Here is a 16,410-nt window from a genome sequence, read left to right as displayed (position 1 = left end):
CTGGACTCAATTAGCAAGGGTTAAAAATGGAACAAGTCTTTACTTTCCCATAGGAAAGTTGTTCTGTTGCCCACTGCCTCCAGTGGCCTTCTGACACTTCTACAGAAAACAGAAGCATCCTTAGTTCTGATTCGCAGGGATTTTCCCCAGAGCAGCTTCTAAGCTGGCACCTCCCTAGAAGGCACATCCTCTCTGACCACCACATCCTGCTCATGCAGAGCATCCTAGGGTGACTGGTCCTGCTGCAGGGCCAAAGCACCCGACAGCCTTCACATAATAGCAGCAAATACAACTCCCTCTATTACAAATACGTCCAATGCAGGGGACAGAGATGGTTTCTGCTGGGAAAGGGGATTCTAGAAAAATGCCTATAGAAAGGCATCGCTGAGGCCATACTCAAAATCCACCCCAGCCAAAACAACCAGGTATAAATGTTCCAGAGGTAACACGGGCTGGAAGTCAGAAGACCTAACAATAAGAGCGCCTTGCATAGACACACTGCCTGGGCTCGGGTTCCACAGCACCAACTCTATGAAGAGCTGAAGTGGTGCACAATCTCTCCAGAGGGTGGCAAGGGCCAGAGGCAGAGTTACGAGACAACTACAAAATGCCGCTGGCATCCTGACCAGGAGAGACATGAAAATCACCCCTCCTGGAACACAGACAGTATCTTCATCCAGCATTGAGTCCTTCCCCACTGCCTTGAACCCTGGTGTAGAAGTGGTTCATCCAAAGCTGCATGTCCCAGAATACCACATCCACACCAACACACTGAAACACAAGCAAACTGAGGTTTCTATACACCTATATACATCTACGCCACCATTCATTTATCCCCTGCCACTGCTCTTACTGCATCAGCCAAGTTTCCTCTAAAAGCTTCAAGCAACATGATGTGCATCAGAAGAAAAATGAGAGAAATGTTATAATGGCACAGCTGTTGGGAGCAGAGTGAGAAAATGCAGCAGCTCTCAGATTAGATGGGCTGTGCTACGGCTTGGGAGGTTTCCCAACAGGGCTGGGGCACTTTGGAGCTGCTCGTGAGGTGCTCGTGCACAATGCCTGGGCAGGAGGCAGAGAGGTCAATCCACATATATACAGTGATGAGCCTTGTTTAGAGACACTGCTGCTACCTTTGTAAGACCCTGTATGAGGGTCATACATCCACACTGCTGCATGGAGCTGCGGGAGCCCCACTTGTGCCTCTCACAGTCCACTCATGGACTGCAAAGCAGCTTTGCCCTATGCCTACCCTTCCCACCACCCTATAGCAGAGCCCTTTTAACGAGCTGCTGTCCTGCTGGTCAGGGCTGGGACAGTCTGTCATTGCAGCAGTGCTCAAACACCCTTTCTGTCACCCAAACGTACTTGGGCAACGCAGAGCCAAGAAGGGGTAGCACAGGGCTCCAGCACTCGGTGCTTCACCTGGGGAGGAAGCGTGGGGCTTCCCTTGCTCAAGGGGGCAGGATAGGGGCCAGGTCTGCAGACAGCTACTGCTCGCTGCAAGAATCAGGTTTCCAAGAGGTCTTGCTGGGACACATCTCCAAAGAGTTAAGCACACCACACAGGACGGGCTTTGGAAAACCCGGTCCCCAGGGTGCAAACCCCATGATCCAGAATCCTTCAGAAAAATACACAAAGCAACTTATATTCTCCCTCCCCCACAGACTGCAGCATATATAATTTCCACTGCAGCAAGGGTAGAGATATACATCAATGATCCCCTTTCATTTTTCTTGCTGAAAGCTGCTGGCGACAGAATTTGGCAGCCAGAGAGCTGGTGGTATAGCTCACACAGCCGCTCCAAAGGGGATGCATCAACTCCACACATGGTCCCATCCCCTGGCCTCTGCCCTGTAGCAGACCAGGCTCATTTCTATAGCTCATTAAAGAGGGATAGAAGTAACCTTTAAAGGTTGCTTTCATGCGAAACAAGTCTAAAACCAAACAATAACTTGGCAAAGAGTGAATTGGACTTTTAAAAGCAATGCATTTCACTGGAAATTTCTTTTTTTTTCTTCTTATTTTGAGCCTGATGGTGGATTATTTTTCCTTGACACAATCCCGCCTCCGCTGTGATAGATGACGGCACATTTAGCAGTGTTCAGCCAAAACTTTTTATCTCCATATGGAAGATGGATGGATGAGGACTCTGAAGCCCACATCAGTTCCTTCAAGAAAAAAAACAAGGATCCAGCCCAGACCCCCTCCCAGGTTTGTTTAAAATACACAGAGCACAGGGCAGAGGATGTGATCCTATAAAGCCCCATCTGGCACCATTTGCAGTGTTTATGAAGTAAAACGGAAAGAGAGCTGCCCAAGACCTCCAGCCATCACACTGGAAAGCGTGAAGGCCAGATGTAGCTTGGATGGGCCTTGTGCTCGAGGCCCAGAGCTCCCTGCTACTCCCCATGCTGGACAAGCTGTGTCCAGCACTGCCGTGTGGGGCACGATGGGAGGCCTGAGGGGGCATCCCCAACTATGTGAGCAGAGATCAACACACAGCTTCTTGAGGGCAGAGGCTAGAAGAGCCAGAGAAGAAGCTAAATGGCTCTTGTGAAAAGTAACAGGCTCTGCATCACTGCAGCAGTCCTCCCTAGGACGGACAATGTCGGAGAGGCTGGATAAGCAAAAGCAGAAGAAGAGATGATGAGGCACAGGATCAGCTCTGGACTTTGAAGGTTTCTTACCAGCATGGGAAACTTCCTTGCATCAGCCCAGGCTAGACAGCATTTGATGAGGCAAAGAAGCAAGCAGGTGAGGTTCAAGACTCCAGCTGAGTGAAGGGAAACAGAGGAAATCCATCAGCATCACAGCTCCTTCCTTCTTGTCTTCAGATGCCACAAGAAACAGGGCCACAAGCCTTCAAGGAGCTCCTCTGAATGCGGATGAGCTACAAGCTCAGGAGTGCCACATCCCACAAAACCAGCTCCCAACCCCCTAACCACTCAGGTAGTGCCCCTCCCCACTGACACCAAGAAGTATAAAGAGCAGAGGTTATGAGTCAATTTTCCTCCCTGCAAAATGTTAGTAAAACTCCAGAGAAAACTTGCTGGGGGAGCGCTAACCTGAAGCAGGTAGAGTAAAAAGGACAACACTGGATGGGCATGGAGATGAAGGGGGTTGAGAGCCGTACACCTGTAGGAAAATGTTACAACTATATTCGCAACACACGGTGCAGCAGCAACAGCCGTTATACGAAACAACACATACACCATAGCGCACACACACACACCTCATTAATAATGTCTAGAGCTCCTAACACAACGTGCCAGAGAAGTTACCTAACCAGCAATAAAAACTCCTTTGGCCCAATCTCAGGTACAAAAGCCAACACTCTTCATTTCGTAAAAGGCAAAAAGCCCCCAGATGTTTATAAAACTCCATTGGGGACTTCAGCCCAAATTTTGTTTACCGTTGAAAGCATTAGGGATGAAAACTGACCATCCAGCTTTGACCAGGAGCTTTGTAGCTGCAGCCATGTAGCCGCAGCATGATCCTCTCCAGCTCCCCTCGGCACTGGAACAGCGTGCCCTCAAGTTCACCACCTCCTGCCACTCCAACCCATCAAACACTTGGGCTTTCAATGTAATGACAAACCTACTATCCAGCAGGAGCTGCATGCGCACATGAACATGCACATGTATGTATGGATATGCAGGTAAATGGAAGATGCTGACCACGTGCAGCACATCCACGCAGGCATCCCCATGCTGTCTCCTGACTCTTGAAGAATGGAGCACATGTGGGTGCCCTGAGACACACACCTGCAGGACTGAGCACAGAGGCTGTCTGGCACCACTCTATGAAGTGGTCGACAGTGAGATAAGGTAGCCAGGGCAGTACGTGACATGGTAGTACAAGGAGGAGGTTCACAGGGATCTCCCAGTGACAAGCACCATCCCAACCCAATGGGTAAGACCAGGCCACGTAAACACAGAGTATATTTATTGCTCCAAGGAAATACTTCCATTTCCACACACCCCCCTCCACGTTCACTTCAAGATAGCAGCGCGAGCTACAAAACACACCCTCCATGTGGTGCTGTTAACCATAGGAAGCAAATGCACTAGTTTGGACAGATCATTATCCCTTCATGAACAGGGCTGAGGAAGGGGGTGGTAGCCTATAATGATGCTAATTAAGACCTTAAGTGTCTCAGTAAAAAGCAGGTAAGACTTCAGCCAAGGCAGAATATTCCATTAGGGCAGGCTTCACCATAGACACAATGCTGCATAATGGGTTCCTGTAATTATGCCTGCACTGCAGAGACTTTTAAAAAAAAGGAACCCTGTTTTACATTCTCTAATGCAAACAGCATGAAATGATGTTGCTTAGAAACCTTTACACTCCTACAGTGTGTGCAAAAAAGTTATTCCAGACATCTGTATTTAAAATAAAATTTAAAAACAATCCTGCCGCACACACTCACATGGATCTTGGCTTCACGTTGAGTGGTGAAGTCTATGAAATGTCAGAGGAAATTTAAATTAAAAAAAATGACACATGCATTTAAAAACTTCGGCAGCTTGTTAAGTCATTTCAGGTTATGTCTGGTACTGTTCCACCTCAACCCTTTACACAGGGCTCCGTCTCAGTGGCTTGATGGTGCCATTTGCACCAATTCTGACTTACAGGCTCATAATCATTTCCCCATTCATTCTGACCTCAAACACCTGGAAAAGATTTTCTTTTCCAGAGAAGCCACCCAAGGTTTTACTCCAGAATTTGCATGCACAGAGCACAGCACTGTCCAGCTTTCAGAGTCACAGGAGAACCCATGCAGCAAAATCAATATGACAATTTCATGCACGAGTCACAGTGGAAGGCACAAGACCCAGATCCCCACTGCTCAGTGGCTCACGTCAGGCTGTAGTACCCTGAAATTTCCTCCATCAGAGGCAACACAGTCAGAGCTGCAGCAGCCAATAAATAGCATTTTACTAAGCATCATTCTGATACTTCCTCCCTTAATTCAGACATTGGATCCCACAGAGATAGCAGGACCCACCAGGGAAAGCTGCATCTCAATCCAAGTAGGCATGCGGGGATGGGGCTTTCTGCACCCACGAAAACAAGCAAAGCAGGGGAGAGACCGTTGGCTTCGCTCCATGCATCCAAACCCCCAGCCCTGACCTGAACCCCCTGCAAAGCCCAGCCCCAGGAGCCTCATTTCGGCCCGCCACTGACTCCCACCCACCACTCTCCCTACCATCTCCTCCTCCTCTCCCAGAAGGTCAGCCCTCTTTGCCTGGCAACCAGAATGAACGCTCAGCAGCAGGCACGGCTGATCGATGCGTCACAGCTGCCACCACGCTGTCGTGCTGCCATGCAAAGGGCAGCAGTAACTGCAACAAAAGTGGCTGGGGACTCGACAGACCTCAGATGCAGGGACGTGCCCCAGTTGACTGCATCAGCTTTAGCATGATGCAGAACATTGAGCTGATGCTCAAACCCCACAGCTTACAGGTTTGTGGGTTTCTTTTTGTTATTTCCTGCTGACAGAGGGGGATGGAGGCAAAAGACTGAGCCTGTACGTTATCATCAAAGAAACATGAATATCCTGAGGGCTGGACAAAGCCGGAATCTCATCTTTCATCCTATAGGGAAGGTCTCCACTAGTGGAAGACAGGAGAATTGGCTGCTGTGCCTCTGATACAAAGGCCAGACTTAACAAGAAGATATCCTGAACAGTGCTAACAAAACCTCTACAGAATAATTTTTTTTCAGAAATGGTGTGACCAGCAGGTCCAGGGAGGTTATCCTCCCTCTGTACTCGGCACTGGTGAGACCGCTCCTCGAATACTGTGTTCAGTTCTGGGCCCCTCACCACAAGAAGGATGTTGAGGCTCTGGAACGAGTCCAGAGAAGAGCAACAAAGCTGGTGAAGGGGCTGGAGAACAGGTCTTATGAGGAACGGCTGAGAGAGCTGGGGGTGTTTAGCCTGGAGAAGAGGAGGCTGAGGGGAGACCTCATTGCTCTCTACAACTACCTGAAAGGAGGTTGTGGAGAGGAGGGAGCTGGCCTCTTCTCCCAAGTGACAGGGGACAGGACAAGAGGGAATGGCCCCAAGCTCCGCCAGGGGAGGTTTAGGCTGGACATTAGGAAAAAATTCTTTACAGAAAGGGTCATTGGGCACTGGAACAGGCTGCCCAGGGAGGTGGTTCAGTCACCTTCCCTGGAGGTGTTTAAGGGACGGGTGGATGAGGTGCTGAGGGATATGGTTTAGTGTTTGATAGGAACGGTTGGACTCGATGATCCGGTGGGTCTCTTCCAACCTGGTTGTTCTGTGATTCTGTGATTCAGTTCTGCTGGTACTTGCCTCTCAATGCTCTCCCAAAACTTCTTAAATTCTTAAGACTATACTGGCCAGAAGCAGCTTAAAATCTCCCTTCAGAAATGCCGCTTTCCCCTCCATCACCCCTGAAAAAAAAAAAAAGAAACCAAAAAACTCTATTCATAAGAACACGTTAACTGTTACAGCATTTTAAGTAGCAAATAAAGCAATTTCTCTGCACATGCTTTTCTGCCAATATCTGGAAATGTCCTTCGGCAGCAACACGGGTGAGCCTCTGCTCAGACATGCGGCACCTGCAGGTGTTTTAGCCTTCTGCCAGGGACCTATTACTGGTGCTACAACTACCTACAAGCTTACCTCTTGTTCCCCCACAAGCTCTTTTACCCACAGACGCCAAGGATCCAAATCTGGGGCCTCACTCTTCCTGTCCCCAGGCTTTGCAGATTCATTGGCATCACTGCAAGGTTCGGACTGTTTCCTTCTAATCAACAGCTCTTCACATCCCAAGTGGCTTAGCTCAACTGGTTATTGCAAGCAGTGAAAGGCCAGACCACAGGCAAAGGAACAAAAGTGTTTTACTTTATGGGTTTCTGCTAGCGTTAAAAGCCCTGCTGCAATCACAGGGCATGGATAGGTCTGGAGGCCAGAAATGCATAAAGTGTGAAGAAGTCACAAGTCTTCAACTCCCCAGCTTGTTCCCAGGAAGCAACTTTGCCTTTGCCATCTCTGGCTATCTTGGAATTGCCATCATCAGTGTAGAAGTAAGGCTGAAGGATCAGCATCTGCACTGAGCTACCTGCAAGAGAGCCCAAGGTCAGGCAGAGGGAAGATGGCAAGAGGGAAAGCCTTACAGTGGAAGTGCACATACCATCCGTGAGCCCAGACAAAGACCTGTGTCCGGGGCAGGAGAGAGGTCCCATCAAGACAGCACCAGCACGAGGAGCTCAGGGAGAGGCCAGGTGGGACACCCCAGCAGAGGTGCAGGGATAACCACTGTCTGCAGACCCTTGGTGCAGCCCACATCTGCTCTCTGTGCCTCTCATCTCCTCTGTTGGCACACAGAGTGTGACAAAACTGCTCTTATTTGGATGCAACCTAGTCAAATCAAAGGCTAAGATGCCTTAAAACCTTCTGGTAAAATACGCATGAAAATTATTATCAAGTTTTAAGAATTTTTACGTCATTCAGAAGACAGATGCTGGCCAGCTGCTAAAGACAGAGGGTTGGCAAATTCCTCACCGCACACTGCTCTTCTCCAACTTGGAGCAAACTGTAGAAAATACATACTTCCTGGGGAATGCACAAAGAACCATGAGCCTGGACAGCTCTCCTTCTGCTGGCTGCTCTCCTTCCACTGAGACAGGAGACAACGGCCATATAGGCACATTCTTCTTTTATCTTTAATTGTTGCTAAAAATAATCAATATGAGCTACGTGGCTCGAGCTGTTCTCACCACAGTTCATTGTGGGGTGAAGTCCAGATGAGGCCGAATGTGCAGAGAGCTGCTGGTTCTACCCCGGCCTCATACCACGTGGGAGGAGTGCGATCAGTACCTGTCTTGTCCATTGGAGACACACACTGCTAACAGGCACGAGCACAGACACTGATACAATGCACCAATTGGGCCACCAGCAACAGGGAGATGAGAGGTCATGGGTAGATACGGAAAATGCAGATAAGGAGCTGGGTCTCCCCACGCACATTCAAGCAAGAAGCTAGAAATCATATGATTCGTGAAATAATAAGAGAATATTCAATCCATTATATCCACACAACATCAGTCCTCTTCACTGCGGTATTGATGCAGCCAGCTGAAAACTTGGTGTGCTCCCAGAATCTTCTGCTCATTATCAAAAGCTCAAGTACAAACCATAGTGACTACGTAGTTATTTTCTTCATAATCCTAGTATGGCAAGACCAAACAGTTAAAGAACAAGACCAAAAGTCTGAAAGATATCACTACAGAATACAACAAACAGGAAACTTTTGCACATGCTCCAGAACACATGTCAAAACAGCAAGGAGCTCCCATTCCTGCATGCACTCCCACTTTGGAGGGGACCACAGGGCATGATTACTTATGGATATTTAAGCAAAGTACGGGTTTTACCAGGCTGTCCTCTGCATGAATAATGTATATTTTACAGTGGATGGGTGAATGGCCAAGAGAAATAAAGTGAAAGTCTAAAATTGCTGTTAGAGATCGGAAGCTGGATTAGCAGCACCTGCAGAGACCACGGGATCACTTCACCTCCTGCCCCAAGACATCAAGACCATAATGCCACTTCAGGCTATTTATACTATACTGTACTTAAAAGCCAGTTCAAAAGACTTAATGCCCACAGCAATATAAAATATTCCCCAGCCAGCTCCAGCAAAGAGTTAAACACATGCAACCTGTTGATTGGTTTGCAGGCAACAAGCTGCACTAATAAAGCCCCAGGGACCTTAATCAAGCCGTTTGTTGGATGCCAAACCAAAGCAGGAAGATGGGCAGAGCTGTCAGGATGGATTAGTGTTTGCCTGTTGGCAACATTTCTCCTGAATGAAAGCAAGCAGGGGGGAGAAACACACATGTATGTATATGCAGCCGCAGAGCACGAAGGGAAAATTATGTGCCTGCTACTACTAGACAGCAGCAGGTCCCAAGGCTGGGTGGCTGCGGGAGCTCAACAGTCTACACAGGGGAGTTAATCACAAGAGATGATTTTGCATCTTGGGTTTTACATTGTCTGCAATTCCTTCAGAGAAGCTGGGAAGGAGCTTGCCCTTTTCCATTTGATAAATTTTTCCCGGTCCCCATTCTCCTCCTATTCCACAGAGAGTTGAATGAAATAAAGTTGTTTACAACTGACCTTGTTTGGAAGGGTTTGTAACACACATCGGAGTGAGGATGTTTTGCAAATTCAGCTTAAGTTCAAAAGGGATCATTTCCTCTCATTATGACAGCAAGATTTGACTTAAGCAGAATCCAAACAAACCCTCTGCCTTCCCTTCCCTTAACCAATTGCCAGGAACCCAAATAGAATCGGTGCTGGAAAAAGTAAGAATTACTGATCTGAACTCCTTTTTTGTTATATGCAGGGAAACTTTTCATCTTTCAAGTAGCTAGACTTTATTTAACCTGGCAATCCTTTTCAATATAAGTATGCCACTATTTTCTGTCAGAGAGCATTGGTCTCAGGTACCAGTGCATCCAAGTGTATGTAACAGAGCTTGTAAACCACAGGACTATGCAGGAATAAGCATAGAAACCCAAAGGATGTTTTATTTTTGCTAAACCTTAACAGACCAAAGCAAAGAATCAAATACATAAGACACAGCTGAGCAATTATGTCGGGTACATTTCAATAAGGCCATTTTCCACCAGCTTTCTGCTGTTCCAGACAGCAGGAATGAAATATCCTGCAGGCATTTCTGAAGCTGGTGTAAATTGCTATAGATTCACTCATATCAGCACAGCTTTGACAATTTACACCAGCCAAAGATCATTTTGTTCTGTGTTTACAGCTCCACAGAGCATCACAAGGGACACAAGCAGGATGTTGACACCTCATGACTTATACCGATGGATGAAGGGGATGGCAAGCACTAAGCAAATGAAAATGCACATGAAGATTAGCAAAAGCAATTATGAAAAACAAGTAATTGAAATAACAATGCATCAGGAATTTAATCCAGTGTTGGGTGTAGTCCTGCATTCAGTGGATTTGGTGATGGCAGTGAGGACAGCAGCCCTATAGAAATATTTTTTAAAGCTATGTAAGTGCACAAAATCCTCAGTGCCAGTTTTGCGACACCACATTTTTGTCTACCCTAACTATCTTTCAGACAGCCCAGGACCTTGGAAAAACGCTTGCAGCATCCTTCTCACCCCACAGATATCTCTCACCCTACGAAAACTTTGAGTCAAGAAGAAATGATGTATAACATGGAAACCAGATAGGAAAAGCTATGAGAAACTACGGCTTGCATCAAGCCAGAGGCCAGGCTGAGTGCTAACAGTCCCTCTGAACCAAAACACTATAAACATACCTGCGTATGTTATTTCTCAGCAGACTTCAGAGCACTTTCAATATGCTTTAGAAAATACTGGCAGCATCAAATGTATCCCAGTTAGCAGCTAGAAAATGTAGAGGCACAGAAATGCAGCCAACCTTGTTCAAGGTCGTGTACTCCAGTTAGGCATTGGATGCCCTCAGCCACCACCTCCTTCACCTGGAGGAAACATGCCAGGCATTACGCAAAGCACAAGCCCAGCAGCCAAATGTCATGTCAGCTTTAGCCAGTGCTACCTGAAGAGGACATCAGTCTAGAGTAGATCAGCAACAGGCATGCTCCATAACTTGATCTAGAGAGAACTCGATAGTTAGGAACACCCTCTCACGAGACAATATTTCCATTGCTTTCACTGGGAATAGGACCAGATCTAAAGTTGGGGAAGGGCTAGCATAGAAGCCTGATAAGGACTAAGGACTATCAAAGCCTAGGTTAGATCTCTTCACACAAATTGAGCAAAATTACCTTGCTCCATTAGCATCAGCTCTCCATCTGCAAAGTTTCATGTTAAAATGTCACAATTTAAGAATAAAGTCAATTGTCAAGTTAGTCACTAACATAAAGATGAAATAAGAAAGCTCTGCTTGAATCCCACCACCCCACTTCAAGGTCAGCAGCCAAGACATTCCCCAGCAGCTGCAAACTTCCTGGATTGCCAGTGAAATCACAAGCAAAGAGCCAATATAGCATTTTTCCTCCCTCAATGTTCAAAGCATGTGCAGCAGTTTGATTCCCACAGGCCGTAAATCCACCACCCCTTAGATAGCACAAACCTCTGCCAGAAATATGTTCACACCACACTAACACACCCCATCTGCCCAGCTGACTCAGTTCTGTTGAGACCCTTGCTAAGGGGCTATGCTAACTTGTGTACTGGGAATAATTCACGTTGCTCTCCCTTGAATTTGGAGAGCTGGCAAGGAAGGGTTGGTCATATGGACTCAGGTTTTTTGCCTATCAACAGGTCAGGCAGAGGCGGGTGAGCCTCCCTCAGGGAAAAACATGGGCCTGAATATCTGGCTTAAGCCCTCATGTTGCAAAAAGATAGGTAAAGTAATACTGATGAGCAAACTCCATGGGATCACCAGAAAATGGGCTCCCTGGAGCTTTCTCACCTCCTTGCATTTCCTTGGATGGAGCTAAGGGTATAACCAGGGTCTTTAGGCAGGATCTAACCCATGTTTTCAGCCCTCTGGGTGCAAAGCTGCCTGAGAGAACATCCGCAATGGAGAAGAAAGAATATCCTTCAGGGTATTCGGGTCCTTGCGAGAAGAACCTGGTACCATGCCAGACAAGAGCCATCCAGCAGTTTTGGGATCAGAGTCAATAGCAAAGTGGCTGCTGCCACCAGGGCCCTCAGCATCCAGGCTTCCAGTCCAACCAGTACAGCAGAGTCTCTGTCACCGCCACACAGGTTGTGATCGCTGACGGAAAGCAAACTTTGCTCATAGGCTACCTCAGCCCTGAGGTTTGCTGCTCAGTCCCCTCTTGTGGTCAAATTCTTTGCTGGTCACCAAGACCCACTGTCCCCAAAGCTGTGGGTAGGCCATGGGAAGGAGAACTAGCGTTCCTGTTCCAGCTCCATTCCTATTTAATAGTCCCAAGGGTCACAGTAATTCTGGAACAAAACCCCAGGCAACACACTACCATCAAAGAGGAGAAAAAGCCTAGCTAACAAAGAGGAAATCAATGGCAACAACTGAAATGCCATTTCCCAGCAAAATACCAGAAGATAAAGATAACAGAGGGAGTCCATCATAAGAAAGATAAAGATGACTCATGGGAGACAGAATCAGTAGGGAAAGGGGTGAGGGAATCCACTATTCAGAGCTTGGATCACACAAAAAAGTAAATAGTCAAAATATCTATTTTTTTCTTTACCTAGTCTAGCAGAAAAATGATACAAAGATATAGAATATAATCTTACTGAAGCTAGTGGAGCATGATCATAAATTATACCTGAAAAACAGATGAAAACAAAGTCAAACCAGGAGATCATTTTCAGGAGAATTTCAGGTGACTGTGGGTCACCTCAATCTCCAGCAGTTCAGGAAGAAAAGGAGGGTACAGAGGAACTAAATTATTTATGTCAGTCAAGCTTATCTGTCACAGGCTACACCTTTCCTACTGCAGCACATTTCTGGGATTAATGATCAGGCACTCTCTGAAACTGGGCAGAAGAGAAGCTGAAGTGATTTAATTATTTGTAAAAAAAAAACCCAAAACCAAAACCACATCACCCAGCTCTGCCACAAACACTGAATTTCATAGGAATATCTCCCTGAATCAGTAAAAAGATGCACTTTGTTTTAACTAAAATAACTGAAGCACTATGGGGTAGCGAGAACAACATCTGTACTGAAAAGTGCATCCAGGAACAAGTCAGTTAACATTGTGCCAATGCCTGATAAACTAATTAAGATGCTAATTAAAAGCAGAGCACTTTCCCATCTGGGGTTCCCAGTAGAGAGAGGCAATAGCCAGAGCAAGTCTCACGAGATAAAGGGGATGGATGAATAAAGAAGGCAATGCAAGAGCGTTGATTGACAATGCAGTTAGATTTTCATGTTGTCTTTGATGAGACCCTCTACAAGAGGCTGTTAAAGAAACCACACAGTCATGGGAAATTGCAAAGAAGCAAATGAGTTAGGGAGGGAATGATAAGGAGGAGAAATAACCAGGCAGTTTAGGACAATCTCCTAACCTTAAAAGACCAGCTACCCTGGTTTATCAGCCCAGAAAACAGGTGGTGTGAAGAAGGGTCAAAATCTCCTTTTCCTCCTCTGTCTTTCCCAAAGGAAAGCTAGGAGAATTTCAGGGGAGCAAGACAACAGCAGTTGTTGGGTAGTGGTGGCTACTGCCAAACCGATCAAAGTGGGGAGAAAATGATCAATTTGTTCACCCGCCAATTTTGCCCACACCCACACAGGAAGGGGTCTGAGCATCTCGGGGACAACCCATGACCAAAAATGGGTGAGAGCAGTCTGGAAATAAAACACGTTAGAGGCATGCCCCATATGGAATATGGTTTGTGAGCCCAGCCTATCCCCATCAACACCAGCACCAAGAATGGTATTGGGTCTCAAAGAGGTGAGAGGAAAATGTTCACCTTAAAAAGGCAGAGCAAGCAGGTGACAAAGTAAGTCCCAGCTTTCACTTTCTCCTTCCCAAGAAAGTCAGTCATTACAAAGTATATTGATACTGTGAAATGAAGGATTGGAAAGTCAGCAATTGTCAGTTTATGTAGTCTCAGGTAGTCTCAACTTAGCCTTGTTGGGTGTTCATCCTGTCCAGGGGACTGAGCAGGTGTAAGTAAGGAGGGGGGTGGAAGGATGTATTTAAGGGTAACCTTTGTGTGTTTATCTTTGCAGCCTTTCAAAATGTTTAGTTTTGTTTGGGTGTGGACAGACTTGTTAGAGGAAATGATTTAAAAGACACCATATAATTGCACAAAAGCACATTGTCTTTCATTGCAATAATCCTCTCATGAAATACATCACTTCACATACCAGCACCACACGGCTCCCGCAAAAAGTCCTCAGTGAGAGCCACAAAGGCTCAGCTCAACCTTCATAGTCATCCCAGTGCTGGCTTTCACCTTAGTCATGATAGCATCGAGGGTCACTTGGCTTAACATGGGTTTCATGCAACAGAGAGTGGCTGCAAATCTTGCTCAGACCATGATTGGGACCTGTTGTGGTGATGTCTTCATCAAGAGGGCTGGCAGAGCTAAGTCTGCATAATCCTACAACAGGAGAGGGCCAGCAGCCCAGAAAAATGTCTTAAAGAAGAAAAGAGGCAGCAGCACGTGAGGTGGGTAGGCACTATCTTGGATGGCTTTTCTCCCCCTTTTCCTTTCCCAGGGTTGGGAAACCACACAGTGTCCCAGGAACAGAGATGCGAGTGCTGCCAGCCCCAAGTTGGGTAGGAAAGGCACCCAGAGACCATCTGTTCTCACTATCAGCCTAGGCAGAACAGGTCCTTCGGCACATTTGAAGAGCTACGCAAAGCTGATAACGCGGTATCATTCCCCATGTCCAGCAATCAGTGAAGCAGGCTCAAAGGGAACAGACGGCACAATTATCTAAATAGCAGGACTATCCAGCATTATAAAAGATGCTGATAATGAGATTTTCCTAAGTGTTTCTAGGGCATGTTACTCCTGCCCTTAAGAAAGCCTCAAAAGGATTCAAATGACAGTTTGGCAGTTGGGGGTGGATTCTACCCAAACTTTTACCAGCTTCCTTTTCACCATCCCCTGAAGTGTCTGAGACAGGTAATGTTTTGGAGAGGACTCTACTGGTCCAGGAGGGAAGATCCCTACAGCAGTTCACCAGTGCCTAAAAAAAGCTCCCTTCAGACTCAATGATCCAGTGGGTCTTTTCCAACCTGGTGATTCTATGATTCTACTACACTGTGAACAAGTTGAGTGGAGGAGGAAACAAAGGGTCATTTTTGGTTTCCACTGGCAACAATTATGCTTCTGGCACATTTATACATTTATTTTTTCCCCCTCATAATCAAGATAGTAAGGTTAGGCTTTTTTTTTTATTCTCCCACCCAGTAAACAAAGGTCTATAATGGGCAGTTTGTGCTGTGCCGTATCTGGAGCCTCCAGCTTATCAGAGCCATCAAAAGACACAGGATTTTTGTTCATTTTATCTGGAAAAAAATAGTCATTGAAGTCCACAGACCCAGCCCACAGGGGTGGAAAGGAGGTCCCCTTTGTCCCCAGCAGATACGCTATTTAGCATGTCAGCTTTGACTGGAAGTGACAGGGGGGCAGAGACACAGCAATTAGCAACTAAACAGCTTCTGCTGCCACCCTGAGCTCTACTGGTAGACTCGAGCACTGGCTAGCAATTAAAAGTGCAGAGGGAAGCCAGCGATACCCATCCACAGCTGTGTATTTCTAGTCCTGAGAATGTGCTTTCCCCAAAGCCACAGCCCATCAGGTTTCTCAGTATCCCTCCCTCACTTTTTCATATCCCCGGACAGCTTAATGCTTAGCCTGGGACTCCCTGGAGCTGACCCGATGTTTCCCGTGGCTGGATCTGATGACCACCCAGCTGTATGCATCCAGCAATGGATGGCCCATGCAATCCTTTCCCCTTGGAGGGGCTGGGACTGGAGGGATGCAGGAGGGTCACAGAGAGGAGGGCATCCTGGGCTCTGTCAGGACATGCCTCTCCCAGCCTCACTCTCCCTGTTTATACATTACCAGGGGAGCAAAGATACTTGACAGCTGCAAAAAAAAGCAGATAATTCTGCCTGCCGTGGCTGTGTTTACGCAAAAGCCACTGGTTTATGAGGAACAGCTTAGTCAAAGCACACAAACACCCTGCAGTATTTTTGAAGAGGTTTTTTTATTGCTTCAAGAAGCAAAAGGTTAGCTACAGAAATAGAGGGAACAAGGCAGCTTTAACAAAACATCTGCTTCTTGTTTCACTATTCTGCATCTCCTCTCCCATCCACCTGCAAACCCCACTCGTACCCAGCTCTCACCCCAGCAGCTCTCCACACCCAGTGCCCCAACGACCTTCCTGCCCCTGCCTGATGCTGTCACAATGTCAGCAGCACAGAAGCAGCAAGAAGCACCCAGTGCTGGTAAAAACCTGCAGGTGGGGACGGGGAAAAGCCCAGCAGGGCACTTGTCAGCATAGCTAAACAGCATGGCTAGGACAGCTTCATTTTTATTTGTTTCTCCACATGAATGTGAGGGGAATAAGAGAAGTGAAAGACCTTCCCAGCCCTCCTTAAGCACTTTCCAGCCTTCCCCGTTACCCAGGCTGCTCCCTCTGCCCACCCTCCTGCTGCCACAGACAATTTTCAGCAGCTGCAGGGCACAGGCCCTTGGACTGATCCTGCCACAGTTTATGGCACAGATGCTTTTTCCCCCCTTGCCTTGTGTGCATGCAGCTATGGATATGGAGTAAAACTGGAATAAGCATCCCTAGTACCAGTGGGAGCCCTGACACATCTTAAAATCAGTGTTGAATGTACTATTTGTAATAGAGAGCCTAACAGTATCCTTCACAAATCCTCAGCCAGA

Source organism: Phaenicophaeus curvirostris, chromosome 15 (genome assembly GCF_032191515.1).
Source record: "Phaenicophaeus curvirostris isolate KB17595 chromosome 15, BPBGC_Pcur_1.0, whole genome shotgun sequence".
Lineage (NCBI taxonomy): Eukaryota > Metazoa > Chordata > Aves > Cuculiformes > Cuculidae > Phaenicophaeus > Phaenicophaeus curvirostris.
The sequence above is the reverse complement of the archived record's forward strand: the minus strand, read 5'-3'. Positions refer to the sequence as shown.